The sequence below is a fragment of the Heterocephalus glaber genome, unplaced genomic scaffold (genome assembly GCF_053883595.1).
Source record: "Heterocephalus glaber isolate CG9 unplaced genomic scaffold, H.glaber_assembly_v1.0 deba00001531, whole genome shotgun sequence".
Taxonomy (NCBI): domain Eukaryota; kingdom Metazoa; phylum Chordata; class Mammalia; order Rodentia; family Bathyergidae; genus Heterocephalus; species Heterocephalus glaber.
The window spans coordinates 15,388,212-15,401,098 of record NW_028258329.1 but is presented as its reverse complement, the minus strand read 5'-3'; the positions used below and the strand labels follow the sequence as shown (position 1 = coordinate 15,401,098).

At 40.2% G+C, this 12,887-nt stretch overlaps 1 long non-coding RNA gene across 1 annotated transcript in view; it reads right to left on the bottom strand.

Moving 5' to 3' along the window:
• Positions 1 to 256: 256 nt before the first annotated feature.
• The window catches only part of LOC147824877 (uncharacterized), a 240,201-nt gene continuing 227,570 nt past the window's right edge, over positions 257 to 12,887 (bottom strand). The window contains exons 2-3 of the long non-coding RNA XR_015441743.1: positions 1,846 to 1,940; positions 257 to 1,022 (exon numbers count right to left, since the gene is read on the bottom strand). This is a non-coding gene — a long non-coding RNA (uncharacterized LOC147824877). The remainder of the gene's footprint in view (positions 1,023 to 1,845; positions 1,941 to 12,887) is intronic.

Below are 12,887 nucleotides of genomic sequence, written 5' to 3'. Positions count from 1 at the left end.
TAGAAATGATCATATTTGCCAAAAGCCAACTATATTGCTACCGGTTTTTAAAATATAATTCCTGAGGCTGCCACTGCCCTTATTTCCCCAATGAGGAAGCCAATGCTCAGAAATCTCAGGTCACTGTAAAACACGACTTAGACTGGATTCAAATTGAGAACCTTCTAACTCCACAGTCTACATCTTCTAAAGACAGTTGAAGAAGGGGTAGTAAAAGGGATCAAGATGTCATATGTACATGCACCAGTTCCTCACAATAAATGTATTTATTATATATCACAAACATATGCTAATAATAATTTTTTAAAATAAAACACAATTTCAGACCCAGAGGACTATATACATTATAGCCCTGGTGCTACCCTAACGTCCTGGGAGGGTTGAGGGAATAGCAAGAAAGATCACTGCAGTTCACTTAAGCTCAATGGTCTAAATCGTCAGACTCACAGCCAGAGAGGTTGGGGGAAATCCCAGAGCACAAACACTCTATTCTCAAGCTGTCTAGGGAGCTAAAGCAAAGCAAGAGAAAGGTAGCAAGCAACTAGAATTTCTCTTCATTTATCATCAACACCACCTCGGGGGAGAGGAATTTAATTCTCCCACCCCTTCATCACAAGAGAGTTACATTCTTCTGAGCATTAGAAATGCACTGATCTCCTAAGACCTGGGCTGTCAGTGTGAGAGCAGCAATCCCTGGGCCCTTTCATAGCCTATGCTGTCAGCTTTCCCTGGGGATTTACAAAGTTGAAGTCCGCTGTCTGCCATTTCCAAGGCCATCAGAAGAAGGTAGAAAATAAAGAGGTAACAGCTTTTTAAAGACAGCCTCAAAGTTTCCAGAAATTCTCCAGCCAGTTAGCATGCAAGATCTGAAAAGGAGGTATCCTACTTATCTCTCATTTCCTGCCACCTTGACCTATTATAGTTCTAGTGAAAAAATATTAAAGAGAAGTGACTATAGCTTTTACCTGGTTCAATTATATGATCTTGGACATGTTTCTTAATCCCCTGGGCTTTTCACATCTCTAAATGAGAATAACAAAAGCAATGTTTATCAAAGTGGCTACTTCCATGGGCTGGTTTGTATCAAACACTCAAGATCAAAACAAAACAAGCATGTGTTTTCTCTTTTCTTTCCTCTACTCCCCCTTTTCCTCAAATAATAACATCTAGGTCCACAGTGGAAAAGAGAGATGTCACCGATCAGCTGAGAGCTCTTTTGCTCAATTTGGATGGAAGGCTTGAAAGTGGCCAAGTGTTGCTCCCTTGAAGTTAGTGGCTCCAGGCTATGAGTGCCCATGGCTCTCACCCATTAGCACCAAATCTGTGAGCCTTGAGTGCCTGCACATCTCATCATAGCCCTTAGTGTTACAGCTCTAGGTATCAGAGTTCTTAACGCCCCTGGGGGCTTCCTGCCACCCTTACCAGGACCACTGCAGTCTAGGCTTGTGGGCCCCTTTGCAGTTTTCTGGACCCACACAAGCAACTTTTGCTGCCTCCCTGGGATGCTCCACCCCTACCCCAATTGTAGGGCACGCTTCTGGCACTGACCCCTCTAGAGCCAAAGACCTCAGACCTCAGACTTTTACCTCCTCCTTGACAGTCAGCCTCAGGCCTCTCTGGTCTCTGTCTCAGGCTTTTCCTTCACTGAGAGCCACTGAACTAGACTCTGGCTCTGCCTCGGAAAAGCTTCAGCGATAACAACCCCTACTGTAATCAAGCCCCTTTGACCGGGCCTACTCGGTCCAGTGTACACGAGATAAAAATTTAAATATCACGAAAAAAACAGGAAATCAGCCCGCTGCAAACAGGCAGGTCTGCGAACGTGGTCCCGACGTCACTACTCACGTGGAAAACACCTAATCAGCCTGCGCCCCGGCAGCAATCCACGGGACCGCCCCCGCTCCTTTGGCCTCTTCTCTGTACAGCCACCTGGTTCCACACTACAAAGAAGCAGAGGAGACCGGACCATCAGACCACTATACTGGAACTAATCAAGTTCTCAGCATTTAAAGAATTCCTGCCAACAGGTAGGGGCTTCTGAGCCACCATCCCACTGCTCCTGGTCCAGAGGAAGGGGCTGCCTGGCCACCATCCCTCCCGCCGCTCCTGGCCCAGAGGTAGGGGCTTCTGAGCCACCATCCCACTGCTCCTGGTCCAGAAGAAGGGGCTTCCGGGCCGCCAACTGTCCCGCCACTTCCGGCCCAGAGGAAGGGGCTTTCGGGCCACCATCCCTACCACCGCTCCCTGCCCCTGGCCCGCCTCTCCCAGCTCAGAAGAGGTGAACCACGTGGACGCCAACAGCACCCTGCCTGGCCCCCAGTGGAAATGAGAAAACATGTAAAAAGTCTCAAAACCAGAATTCCAGATCACCTACAGCAACCCCAAAGGGAAATGAGATGGAACACTCTGATAATCAACTAGCTGGACCCACTGAACTGGCAACAAAAGGGGATGTGAAAAAAATGAAATCAGAAATAATTTCTCAGATAACAGGAGAAACTGTGCTCCTAGTGCAAGACATGATTAATAAATCTAGAGAGGAGCTGAGAAACATGATAGAATCCCAACATAGGAAACAAATGGAATCTATAAAACACATGCAAATAGATTTCCAGGAGATTAAAATTCCATTGAAAGTCTACATAGCAGAATGAGCCAATGTGAGGACAGAATTTCAGATATAGAAGATAAGATTGCACTTAATGACCAGGAAAAGAAAAATTGTTTCAAAATTATAAGGGAACACAAGAAATCAATCCAGCAGCTGCTGGATGATGCAAAGAACAATAACATAAGACTGACTGGAGTCAATGAAGAAACAGGAGAGAGTGCAGATGACATAAAAAAACTCTTCGCAGAAGTAACGGCAGAAAACTTCTCAAACAGGGGAAAAGAACTTCACATACAGATAAGTGAGGCATATAGGACTCCAAATAGCCTTGATCAAAAAAAATCTACACATAGGCATATAATTGTGAAGATTCCAGAAACTCAACAGAAGAACAAAGTTCTACAAGCAGTTAGAGAAAAGAAACAAAACACATTCAAAGGAAAGCCCATCAGAATCACAGCAGACTTCTCAACACAAACCATCAAGGCAAGAAGAGCTTGGAGTGACATATTCCAAGCCCTAAAAGAAAACAGCCTCCAACCCAGATTGGTGTACCCTGCAAAACTATCTTTCAAAATGGATGGAGAAATAAGATACTTTCATGACAAAGAGCACCTTAGGAACTTCCTGAATACCAAACCAGCACTCCAAAGAATTTTACACAATATCCTAGGAACAGACATTGAGGATCACAACCCCAGGAAGCAAAGCAAAATGAACCCATCTGGCATGACAAGAAATTAAATGGAAAGGGGGAGAACCCAACAAAAAGAAAACGTCATGGCAATGACAACTCAATACATTTCAGTTATATCCATCAACGTTAATGGTCTCAATTCACCAATCAAAAGAAATAGACTGGCAGAATGGGTCAAGAAGCAAAATCCAACAATGTGCTGCATACAAGAAACACACTTAATTCAAAAGGAAACTCATAGACGGAAAGTTAAAGGGTGGAAAACAACTCCATGCAACAGGAACCAAAAAAAAGCAGGACTAGCTATCCTCTTTGCAGATCAAGTACATTTCAAACCAACACTGATGAAGAGAGATGAAGAAGGACACTACATCCTTGTAAAGGGAACAATCCAAGAGGAAGAGATGACAATCATAAATGTCTATGCACCAAACACTAGTGCACACAACTATATAAAACAAATACTAACAGACATGACAAGTCATTATGCACTAAAACAATTGTAGTGGGGGACCTCAACACCCCACTGTCACAAATAGATAGATCAACTAGACTAAAAATAAGGAATGAAATACTAGAACTCAATCGAACTCTGGAACAAATGAACTTAACAGATGTTTACAGAGTCTTCCACCCCACAAAATCAGAATACACATTCTTCTCAGCTGCACATGGCTCATTCTCAAAAATACACCACATACTCATACATAGAACATGTTTAAGTAAGTGCAAAGGAATTGAAGTTATCCCCTGTATATTATTAGACCATGGTGCAATGAAATTGGAGATCCATAGCAAAAGAAACTCAAAAAATTTCATAAACACGTGGAAATTGAACAACACACTTCTGAATAACCAATGGGTCATAGAGGAAATTAAAGAAGAAATCAGACAGTTCCTTCAATTAAATGACAATGACAATACAACATATCAGAATCTATGGGACACAATGAAAGCAGTCTTACAAGGGAAATTCATAGCAGTGAATATGCATATTAGGAAAACAGAACAAGCCCAATTAAACAACCTGATGCTGAACCTCAAGCTTCTAGAAAAAGAAAAGCAGGACAACCCCAAACCTCATACAAGGGAGGAAATTATAAAGATTAGAGGAGAAATCAATGCAATGGAGACTAAGAGAACAATACAAAAAGTCAACGAAGCCAAGAGATGGTTCTTTGAAAGGATAAACAAAATTGACAAACCCTTAGCCAACCTTATCAGAAAAAGGAAAGAAAAGACCCAAATCCATGCAATTAGGAATCAAAAGGGTGAAATTACAACAGACTAAGCAGAAATCCAGAGGATCATCAATACCTACTTCCAGAATCTATAAACCAATAAGATGGACAACACAGAAGAAATGGACAGATTCCTAGATACATATAAATTACCAAAGTTGAGCAAAGAAGACCTAAATATTCTAAACAACCCAATATCAACCAATGAAATTGAAAACATAATTGAAAACTTATCAACTAAGGAAAGCCCAGGCCCTGATGGCTTCACTGCTGAATTCTACAACACATTTAGAGAGGAACTGCTGCCACTACTGTTTAAACTCTTCAATGAAATTCAAAGGGAAGCAATACTCCCAAATTCATTCCTGGAAGCAAGCATCACCTTGATCCCAAAAGCAGAGAAAGACCCAACCAAAAAGGAGAACTATAGGCCAATCTCACTAATGAACATAGATGCAAAAATCCTTAATAAGATACTGGCAAACAGAATGCAGAAGATCATCAAGAAGATCATACACCCTGATCAAGTGGGATTCACCCAGGGATGCAAGGATGGTTCAATATACGCAAATCAATCAATGTAATACACTATATCAATAGAGCCAAGGACAAAAACCATATGATTATCTCCATAGACGCAGAAAAAGCATTTGACAAAATCCAACATGCATTTATGATAAAAATCCTACAAAAAATTGGAATAGATGGTCTCTACCTCAAACTGGTAGAAGCCATCTATGAAAAACCAACAGCCAATATCATACTAAATGGTCAAAAACTGAAATCCTTCACACTCAAATCAGGAACAAGACAAGGATGTCCACTATCACCACTCTTGTTCAATATAGTTCTGGAAACATTAGCCACACCAATTAGACAAGAGAAAGAAATAAAAGGAATAAAGATAGGTAATGAAGAAGTCAAATCGTCATTATTTGCAGATGACATGATACTCTATATAGAAGACCCACAGAACTCCACCAAAAGTCTTCTAGATTTAATAACCAAATTCAGTCAAGTAGCTGGTTACAAGGTCAACTCAAAAAAATCAATAGCTTTCCTCTACACAAATGACAGACTCACTGAGAGAGAAATAGGGCAAATAATTCCTTTCACAATAGCATCCAAAAAACTGAAATACCCAGGAATCAACCTAACAAAAGAAATCAAAGCCCTCTTCTCTGAAAACTATGGCACTCTGAAAAGACAGATTGAAGATGATATCAGAAAATGGACAGACATCCCCTGCTCCTGGGTAGGAAGGATTAATATAGTGAAAATGGCCATACTTCCAAAACTGCTGTATAGATTTAATGCAATTCCAATTGAGATCCCAGCAGCATACTACATGGACCTTGAGAAAACAACCCAAAAATTCATTTGGAACAAGAAGAGACCCAGAATAGCAAAAGCAATTCTAGGTAACAGAGACATGGCAGGGGGTATCACAATCCCCAATCTGCAACTATATTACAAAGCTCCTGTGATAAAAACAGCATGGTACTGGCAAAGAAACAGACCTGAGGACCAGTGGAACAGATTAGAAGATGCAGAAAGAACACCAGACACACTCAGCCATCTTATCTTTGATAAAGGAGCCAAACACCCTCACTGGAGGAAAGATAGCCTCTTTAATAAATGGTGCTGGAAAAATTGGGTTTCAACTTTCCAAAGATTAAAACTAGACCTATAGCTCTCATCATGCACTAAACTAAAATCAAAATGGATTATAGATCTAAATATTAAAATACAAACACTGAACCAGTTGGAACAGAGGTTAGGTACAACCCTTGAAGACATCAATGTAGGAAAAGATTTTATGAACAAAACTTCAGTTGCCTGTGAACTAGCACAAACAATCAACAAGTGGGATATCTTCTTATTAAAAGGCTTCTGCAGAGCAAGAGAAACCACCAGCAGTGTGAAGAGACAACCCACAATGTGGGAAAAAATCTTCACCTGCTCTTCCTCAGACAAAGCTCTACTATCTCGAATCTATAAAGAACTTAAAAAGATCAGACCTCCCAAATTTAAAGACCCAATCCAAAAATGGGCATCTCAAATGAACAGACATTTCTCACACAAAGAAGTAGAAATAGCAAATAATTACATGAAAAAATGTTCAGCATCACTGGACATTCGAGAGATGCAAAGGAAAACAACGCTGAGATTCCACTTCACTCCAGAAAGAATGGCTGCTATCATGAAATCAACCAATAACACATTCTGGAGGGGCTGTGGGGAAAGAGGAACCCTGCTCCACTGCTGGTGGGAGTGTAGACTGGTGCAACCACTGTGGAAATCAGTATGGAGACACCTCAAAGAACTAGGACTGGAAGTCCCATTTGACCCTGCTATTCCACTGCTGGGGATCTTCCCCAAAGAATTAAAAGAATCATACCACAGTGATATATGTGCACCCATGTTCATAGCAGCACAGTTTGTAACAGCTAAAACTTGGAAACAGCCCAAATGTCCATCAACTGGAGAATGGATAAAGAAAATGTGGTATTTTTTATAAAATGGAGTACTACTCAGCCATAAAAAATAAGAAATTAGAGACATTTATAGCTAATGGATGCACATTGAGGTGATATTCTTAAGTCAAATAGGACACACACGTATAAATACCTAATAGTTTCTCTGGTGTGAGAAACTGAAAGTGTAAATAAGGACTAAAATGTATAATAGGTAATGTAAAATAGGAAGAAAAGGGGCAAAGGGGAAGGAAGTGAGAGGGGTAGGGGAAAGGAAAGAAGGGTATGGAATTAATATGAGAAAATGGAAAAATAGGAACAAAATCTTTGTAAATAGGGAGGAATGGAGTGGTTGAAGGGCTGGGCAAGGGTGAAAAATAAGAACCAAGAGAGATTATGTAAAGGTGCAAATTTCCAATGATGAATGTCATTATATTGTATACCTAAAATGTACCAATGATTAGAATGAAGAATCGATAATGCAAAATAGGAAGAAAAGGTCCAAAGGGGTAGGGGTAGAGGGAGGGGCAGGGCAAAGGAAAGAAGGGAAAGGAAAAATGCTGAGAAATGGAAATAAAGTCTTGTAAATAGGGAGGGGGTGAAGGGAGGGCTAGGAACAGGGAAAAAAGTAAGAACCAAGATGCATCATGTAAAGGTACAAGTTCTCAATGAGAAATGTAATTGTGTTGTATAGCTAAAATGTACCAATAAAAGAATTGTTTAAAAAAATTTAAATATCACGAGTAGAGAATAAAGTCACCAAAAGAGGTCTTTTTTAGGATTCATGTTGCAGCACAGACAGGTAGAACACTAACGGAGCCCTCTTGGACTGACCCAAGGAGTCTGAGGAAGCCGCTACTTCTAGAAGGAAACCACTGCGCAAGCGCAATAGTGTCAGAAGGGGCGGGGACATTTGGAGATTGCAGGGTGGAGCCACCTGGGATAAATTGTCAGGGCAAGCGCAATAGTTTCGGGGGCGGGGCCATCTGGGATAGGTCATTTCACAAGCCTGTTGCCACCAGGGCCATTACCTTCTGTAGTTGTTATAGGTGTCAAAGGCAATCTCGTCACAGGGAAAGCTTGGCACAGTTCCCGTGGTTACAGGAAAATGGCAGGATTTAAACCATGACTGCCGTGACTTTGTGGCATCTCCAGGAGGAACTGTATTGTCGATTGTGGCCCACTGGGCTTAAGGGATTTGGAGGGATATTGGCAGTGGGGCCTGGTGCCTCCCCAGTCTTTGCCATTTGGCATACTTTGTAGACTGTTCAGGGAAGTGGCAGAAGTACCTGGAGGTGGATACCTGTACAACTGTCAAGGAGGGAAGGAAAGGGTCAGACCTCTCATTTCTGTGTCAGAGAGATTGCATCACAAACCAAGCTGAATGATAGAGAAAGGATATTATCCAAGCCATCGTCCCATCAAGCAGCCCACTTCAATCTTAAAACCCTGGGAATTTTTTTTTTGAACAAATATCTATCAGGCACCTATTAAGGGATGGACCCTGGAGAGCAAAGATTAAAATAAGATACCAGCCCTGCCTTCAATTTGCTCATGTAAGAACCCATACTTAATGGGTGTATTCCTTGTGATCATTCGGTGGAACATACAAAGTATCAAAGCTTTCATGTATGCATTCTCCAGAGTGCTGTATATGACCACATTTGAAACCAAACTAACTAGATTTTTTTAATGGTCCTCTTGTTGATACAGTATTTGCATATCTAAAAAAGCCACATAGTCATGGAAACCCAGCAGATGTAGCAAATGCAGTTGATAATGACTCAGTTGAAAAAGTTCTGGAATTGGACTCTGTACTTTAGCAGGCAGGTAGAAAAAGACATCCTCACCCATCTTTGTGGGAAAGAATAACCTGTTTTGTCCTGGGAGGACCTTCCAAGTTCAGTCTGGTTGAAGCAGAATTCTATAGTTACTGTAAACATAAGTCCTACTGAGAATTTGCAGAAATTTATGTTCCCATGGCCTTTAAATGAGGGAAAAGCAATTAAAGCACAATTCATTATTACATTCAAAATATGGGCCAAATTGGGTCTCCTAAACCTATTAACCTATTAACTAACTACATGCACTAGAAATTTGCTATCACACAGTCTTCTGGAAAGTTAGTCAATAGTGGAAGTTTAATAGACAAGAGTGATCAACCAGGGTTGTATTTAGTCTTATATGTAAGAAAGAGTCTCTGAATTCTGATACGTGGGAGGGAAAAGCAAATGAAAGCAAATTATTAGGTATTCGTACAGGGTTCTTGCTGTAAGAAACGGAAGAAAAGGGAAACGAGAAGAGAAGAAAAAGAGGATAATGTAGAAGAAAGCAAGAGGAAAAAGAGAACATGAAAACGTGACATAAACTGAGTTCCTACTATTGTCAAGCTTTGTCCTGCTGCCTTATATTTGTGATCTCATCTGAATTATCATGCTCATTTTAGAGCAGATTGAATCCACAGAACTTAAGTAATCTTCCAAAGTCATATAAAGTCCCAAAGTCTCTTAATTTTCAGTTTGACCATTCAGGAGCAGAGCTTATTAAAGTTTGTTTTGTTTTTGTTTTATAGAACTTGCAGTTCCTTAGTTTGTTTGTACAATAGGGCTGATCCTTAGACATCTCAACTGCCTTTCCCCACCCCATGTCAATTGTTCTTTAAAATCAGTAGAAGATGGAAGAATCTTCTCTGGGACTCATTAATACAAAGGAAAAAAAGATTGTCAGGTGGCCCAGCAAAAGAAATCTGAGCTATCTGGCCTCAGGGGTTGAACTTCAGGATGTAACCAGGCCACTGATTTATTACAAGAACAGATAAGCTAAAAGGAGTCTGAAGCATGGCTTCCAAGTGGGATTTGTTCATGTAATAAATATGAATAGTACACCTGCCATGTTAGATATGTGTAAGTGCTGATTAACCAGACAGACACTACCCTCATGGAAGTTACCACCTAGAGGAAGTAAATGATAAAGGAACTACAATGACTACAAAGTTCTACAAAGAAAACAAGCAAGATAAGGATCTAGAAAATATTGTTGGAGATGGAGGAGAGTATAAACTACCTGAGATAGATAAAGACACTCTCTGAGCAGAGAAAATAGCAAATGTAAATAATTTGCTTGACACAGACAAAGTTAAGAAAGCTGGTTGCCTAGGTATTACAAATAAGAGGGAAAATGTTTGGATGTGAATTTGAGGAGCTGCCTATCTCTCCAAACAAGCTATTCGAGAACTAAATTTATTTCCTTTGGACACACAGGAAATGTATGGTTCCCAGCTTCCCTCGCAGGCAAGGAATTTCACTATAGGGTATTTGTGATGCTCACTATATTGGGTAATGGAAAAATAGAAGGACAGCACAAAATTGGGCCAGGGATTTAGCTCAGTGGTTTTGCCGCCTGCTGTGCAAACACAAGGACCTGAGTTCGATCCCCGGTACAAAAAAAAAAAAAAAAGAAGGACCTCACAAAAGATCTAATCATGGACTCTACTTGGGGCCTCATAGAAATCTTCACAAAGAAGAAAATCTGATTTGGATCTTGTAGGATCAATAAAAGATTTCTAGGTGAAGGACAGGAAGGGCAATTTAGGTAGAGGAAACATCACATATGATAGGGCAAAAATGAAAAATCCAACGTAAATATAAAGATTAAAACAAAAGATAGATAATAAAAAGTAGGAAGAATGGGAAGGGAATCAAGATGGAGGGAAGGGGGAGGGAGGGGAGGGAAAGGAGATGAAAAAAGGAATTAAGACATGTTATACACATGTAAGACTTCACACAAGGAATGCAAACATTATGTACTGCCGACATGTACTAATTTTTAAAATTTATATTCTTTAAGCATCAGGGAGCCAATGAAGAAGTGTATCATATATACAATTAATCTTTAACTCCATAATGGTACTGTGAGCTCCTACGAAGCCAGAGATTACTTCAGTTTCTTTTATATCCTTCAAATATTGTGCACTTAGTAAAAAAGGAAAAAGAGATAGAAGAAGGGAGAAATGGAGGTAGGAAGGGTGAATGATATAGTACACATGACTGCAGGCCATCCACCCATCCTCAGTTACCCAAGCCTAGACTCGCTGATGAGAGAGATGCTCAGAGTTCATTTGAGTTTTATTTACCCTGTGTCTCTCTTCATTTCACACCATCTGACAGCTGTTTTAGGCCATTTCACTCACTGTTGGAAGCATGATCAGCCCTGAAATGCAGACTGTAAATAGTGCACATTACAGCACAAAGCTGGATTCAATGCATAGTACGTTTCATTAATGTTGCAATATTCATTGTATATTTAAGTTATCATTGATTTTTATTAAAGGGCATGCTTATATTATAAGCACATCATGCCAGAAAAATAGAACCCTCCCCAACCCCACCTCCCAAAGCAAATTTGGTTTAATTTGCTGTAGGTGATCATGAAAAACCCAGCTAGATTTGGATGGCTCAGGTTATGTTTCCCCAGTGATATCCCTCACCCACACACCTCTGTATGAAGGATTGGAATGGAGAACAGGTCTGATCCTCACCTGGACCAGAGTGAATGCCAAGGAAACAGAAAGCATTTCTTATACTTTATTTCACTTAGGACTATAAAACTAATAAATATATGATTCCAGCTCCATGTCAGATAATGTCAAAGACATGAAAAACAGTCTTTTGGATACTGGAATTTTATTTTTTCTCCACCTTGCATCTGTGTGAAGGGCCCAAATCTGGGATTTCAATGTGGAATTTCCTGCTACTACAGATGGTCTCCCAAAGTGCCATTTGGCATATCAAATGTTTCCCTCCCCCTTTTTGCCTGGACCCACAAAACCTTTCCTTGTAACATACAGATAAAAAAAAAACAGTATTCTATACTGCCGAGCATGGCTGCCACTAGCCATGGGTGGCTATTCAAATTTAATTACAAAAAAATTTTAATTAAAAATTCAGTCCCTCAGTTGTCACATTTCAAATGCTCAATAGCCATATATGTCTACAGCCTACCATATTTTCAACAGTGCAAAGGCAAAGCATTCTCATTTTTGTAGAAAATTATATCTGACAATGCTGTTCTACATGCTCAGAGCCTTCAAGACCACAGAAACAAGTTTGTGTCTTGTTTGCACAACATGTCCTACATCTTCCCATTTCTCTTCTTCCCATTTCTAAAGCTCACCCTCTTGGTCCTGTGTTTGAGATCCTCTGGCCTATTCCCCTGACTCTAGCCATACTTTCACCTCCATGCTTGCCTACACTTGCAGATATTTCTCTGTTAAGCAAGATATTCATTCACCATCTATCCATTCATTGATTCATTCCAGATGTTCAAATATCAAGTCAGTATGCAGCATATGTTTGCTAGGTGCTGGGGATGCAAAAGCAGAGAAAGCTCCATTCCTTATCCTCAAGGGCATCATAATCAAGCAGAAAGCACTAATTATAACATTTAGTTGTAGAACAAGAATTCACAAATCAAATCATATTATTTCCTGCTTAAATGCTTTCATAGGGTACTATCTCCCAGTGGAAATGTTAAAAAAAAAATACTGCTATTCAAGCTATATACCCACTTTCAGGGATGAATCTTTTGCACACTTCATGTATAAGGAGGACGAAAATATCTCTTGATATTTTTCCCTTTCCCTTCAGACAGATTATCATTTTTTAAAAACTCCTATGAGTGAACACTTTTGAGAAATGTGTTTGCCGACTGGATACCAAAGAACAAACTTAGAAGGGAGAGGCATACATTTTTCCCAGAGAGGCTGATGCTTGAGCCACCTCCAAAAGTAGTGTGCAGGAGGGCACATGGGGCTGTGAAGCTCTGTTATTAGTTTCCATTGCAATGGATTACCTTCACACAGT